The following is a 4,667-nucleotide window of genomic DNA, read 5'->3' as shown; positions in this document are numbered from 1 at the left end:
CATTTAATAGTCACAAAATGAAATTTAAACTTAACATAATTAGGTGCCGCCCATCATTTAAAAGGTACTTTTTATTATTTATTTTTTCCTTTTTAAGTAGTCATTAACCCATTATTTTAGCATTTATTTCTTCTTTTAATTAGGAGTTTTTTTATTTATTTATTTTTTATATAGAAATATTTTAATTAAGAAATTATTATAGTCATTGCAAATATATTAGTCCATTAATGCATTTAAAAAAAATACTTTTTTTTTTTTTTAAACAAGATAGAATTTCTACTCTAGCCTAATCTAAGTGTATATGTGTATGAAACTCCCTTCTCGATACTTGAATAGCCATGGGAAGGGAAATGAGTAGGAAAATTAATAGGCAAATAACAAATTATTAAGAAGTAATGGTCATAAATACTAAAGACATGCATTTACTTCATTAAAAATTTTAAATTATATGCCACATGTCTTGTATTATAGCAAACATATTGTGTACAAATAATTTTTTTACACATTGCCTTTTTTACCCATATAATACCAACTAAATTTAGGAAGATGCCAAATGTCATTATAGTATGCATTCACCGGTTTTTGTATCCAACTTTTTTCACATTGTGTTTTTTACCCATATAATACCAACAAAATGTAGAAAGATGCCACATGTCGTTGTAGTTTGCTTTGAAAAGGAACACATGTCATTTTAGTATGCACGCACCAATTTTTGGATCCAACTTTTATAATATATTTTACTCAAAAAAAGAAAAAGAAAAAAGAAGAAGCTTTTATAATATATAATGATTGTAATAGATGTAGGAGTAATAGATATAAGTTTGCAGCCTCCAAAAAGAAAGTTTAAATAAATTTCTTTATAAAAAGATAACATTTATTGTAAAGTTAATCCACCACTTAAGTGGTTTCAACTATCACTTATATATAACCTGTGGCATATTTTTAATTTTTGAACACATAACCAAAGAGTCAGAGAATGGGTACTAGAAACCTTTTTGATGTACCAATTGCATTTTGTTTCTTATCAACCTTGCTCATTTCCATGCTTACTTGTCTTGGAACCAATGGCTTTAGCATCAAGCTCATCCCAAGATACTCCATTGATTCAATGCTCTTCCCAAAAAATCTAAGCCTACTAGAAAACCACTTTAGAATTGCTAAACTTTCTAAAGCTCGGGCTCTACATTTCAAATCCATGAGATTTGTAGATGCAATCAACTCAAACAAAGCAAGGAATTCAAGCACTACAAACTAAGATAGAGTATAATTTGGGCAAATTATATATAGCTCAAATGAACATTGGCACACCACCATATTTTGCACTATTGTTAGTAGATACTGGTTCTGATGATACATGAGTTCAAGGTGAAGGATGCAAAAATTGTTTCTCCGTAAGAGATGGAAATTTAAATTACCATGTGTTCCCAAAATATGTGAAGAGAACTCGTGCCATTATGGGAACACCTATGTTGATGGTAGTTACACTAAGGGTCCTATTTCAACTAAAAAATTCACATTCACTGAAGATGGAGGAGGATCTATAAGCTACCAAAATGTAGTTTTTGGGGTTGGCTTAGACAATAAAAATATAAATTTTGCTGGAAATTTAGGATCTGAAAATATAATATCAGGGTTGTTTGGTTTAGGAGCTGGAAAATGATCAATCCTAAGGCAACTAGAAGCTGACACCGACCTACGTTTCTCATATTGCCTTCCTTTATGGTACGATGAACCAGGAACCTACATATATTTACGTTTTGGCAAAGATGCAAAAATTAGTGGAAATGATCAAGAAATAGTACAAACAACATCACTAATACCCGACCAAAATAGGTACTATGTGCAAGTGTTGAGAATTAGCATGAATGACAAATCTCTTCCAATAGATCCAGAAGAGTTTCAATTGAGAAGTGGTTCCAAAGGTGGCTTTTTAATTGACTCTGGAGCTTCAATAACTCTTCTTGTTGAGAATGCATATAATGTTGTTAGAGCTAAAATAGTTAGCTACTTGTTGCAGGCATATAACTGGATTCCTATGCCTCCGTATCCAAATGCACAATATGATCTTTGCTATAATGTCGTGTAAACTAGAAATCAACCATTACCGAAATTAACAATTTATTTTGTCGGAGCAAAGCTTGAGCTTGATGCTAATCAAATCTTCAAATATGTTACCAACATTATCTGCATGCTTATCCGATCTACACGTAAACAAGGGCTAAATATTCTAGTGGCATTTCAGCATACAGATTATCGGTTCTTGTTTGATCTTAAAAAATCTAAAATGTATTTTGTACCAGAGAAATGTCATAATAATTAGAATGACTCAAATAAATAAAACAAAATAAAGTAAGAAGTTGTAACATAGAAATATCATTACGTTAAAAAAAAACATAGAAATTTCATTTCAATATCTTTCACCCCAGAGAAATGTCATTTTAATTAGAATGCCACAAATAAATAGAGTCAAATAAAGTCAAATGGTTTAACATATATTGTAATTTCTAAATCTGTTTATTAAGGTTGGCGAATTAACTCAGAATTGACCCAAAACTTTGTTTTGACTGAATCACTTCAAACCCATTTGAGAGATATATTCTATTTATTTTATTTTTGAACGTTTATTCTTCCAAGGTTTCACAAACAAGGTGATAAAAGCCTTGGTATATTTATAATTTTTATGTTTTTTTTTTTTTTCCCTTGAGCTGCCTTGTAACACTTGAAAGATGAACAGTTGTGTGTCCTAAAAAGTGGGATTGTAAGTTGTAACATCATTTTTCAGCTATAGTTTTGGTAACTAATTATATGTATAACCATTGAAAAATGTGGAGTTTGGGACTCTTTTTAACTTGTTCTAGCTTATAAGATCGAGAAAGGAGAGTTCACTCTTTTTAAAATTTGCTCCCGCCTGCATGCTAGATGTTTTAGGTGAGTGATTTTGGGAGGTCCTTAATTTCTATTAGGAAAAAATGTTTTGGGACCAAATACACAGATATATATATATATATATATGATAATATGATGCCCAAGGAATCTATTTCCTTAGCTTATAGTTATAGTTTTACAGATAAGTAGGTTGTGCCATATGGAGGTGGTATTACACGTATCCGATACATGTATCCATTCTTACGTGAGGTTGGAGGGTAGATACGTGTATCGGATACAAGATAAAACTTTTTTGACATAAAATTCTATCGGATTACATAATTATATGAAATCACATTTATAGGTTTTTAGTTTATATATATATATATATATATTTATTTAAAAAATAATTTGAACAAAAATACAGTCGTACCCAAAACATTTTAGGCATGAAACATAGAAATTTAATAAAAGGTGGGTATTTGTATATTACAGAATGAGTAGAGAGCACACAAATTCAATACCTCAAAGATGGACTCAATAAAAATGGACAAAAATTATTTATTTAGGAAAGTTCTCAACAAGTCCTACACCAGCGTACGTTCAGGCTATGTTTTATCGCAGATGCATATGCATTAGGAGACTAAAGAAAAAAGGAGACTACCATATAGGCAATTACCAATCCCAATCCTTTGACAATGGTAAGGTATGGTACAATAATTAAGACGTTTTTTTTTTTCTTTAGCAACTGATATAGTTTGAATTTTATCAACCAAAAATCAATTGTGACGGACCCGTTTAACGAGCAATTAACAAAGATTTTGTAAACAAATGTATGCCTAGTAAAAACAATTCTGATAATGCCATTAAACGAGCAATTAACAATTTAACAGTATATATGTTGACTTTGATTTTGAAAATAAATGTATGCCTAGTGTCCCTTCGAGGAAGGGTGGTGAGTTCAATGGATTTGGCAAATTTCAAATATCCAAAATACCATCCAACATACTATCAGCTTATGAGATTTCTTGGATGTCCTAAGCAACGCAAGTCTCTCCTAGTAAATCACCCTATAACCATAACCCACATACACACCAAATGTATGTAACAACCACTAGTATTTATCATTGCACATACACACTTTAGAGCATTCTCATCAACACTCTCAAATGCTAAAAATGCTATTTTTTAGCATCTGAAACCCAAAAAAACCCTCCATCAAAACTAGTATATGCTATAAAATTTACAATCTTGCTACAGTGCACTCTCATTTTTGAGAGCGCACTATAGCAAGATTGTATAATATTTTATTACTTTATTTATTCTATCCCTAGCTCCCTATCTCTCACACACACCCTCTTCTCTCTCTCTTCTATTGCTTCTCCCTAGTCACCCACGTTGCCAGTCCTCTTGCCCCAGACCGTCTTGCCCTTGCCTTGAGCCACCAAACCAAGCCTTAGTGGTTCTGGTTTGTGAGCTTTTTTTCGGTGTTGATTTTTCTTTTTTAGTGTGGGTTTGTTGCGTTCTGATTGGTGTGAGTTTGTTGTTGTTGGTGGCAATGGTGGCTGGTGGCAATGGGTGTGGGTGTGGGTTTGAGTTTGTGATTTGATTTGATTTTGGGTTTGTTTTTGTTTGTGATTTTGGTGGTCGGTGGTCGAGGTTGTGAGTGGTGGTGACTGGCAGTGGGTATGAGCAGTGGTGGCTGGTGGCGGTGAGTGTGGGTAGCGGCAGCGAGTTGGGTTTGCAGTGGGTTGGGTGTTTTTGTTTGGGAGAAGAGAAGTACAGAAAGAGAGAGGGGAAGA

The 4,667-nt window shown here is 32.7% G+C and overlaps 1 pseudogene; it reads left to right on the top strand.

Moving 5' to 3' along the window:
* Positions 1 to 976: 976 nt before the first annotated feature.
* Positions 977 to 2,086, top strand: LOC112015675 (aspartic proteinase nepenthesin-1-like; annotated as a pseudogene).
* Positions 2,087 to 4,667: the final 2,581 nt, after the last annotated feature.

The sequence above is a fragment of the Quercus suber genome, unplaced genomic scaffold (genome assembly GCF_002906115.3).
Source record: "Quercus suber isolate HL8 unplaced genomic scaffold, Cork oak 2.0 scaffold_1360, whole genome shotgun sequence".
Taxonomy (NCBI): Eukaryota; Viridiplantae; Streptophyta; class Magnoliopsida; order Fagales; family Fagaceae; genus Quercus; species Quercus suber.
Note: the sequence above shows the minus strand (reverse complement) of the source record. Positions and strands in the feature narration are given on the sequence as shown.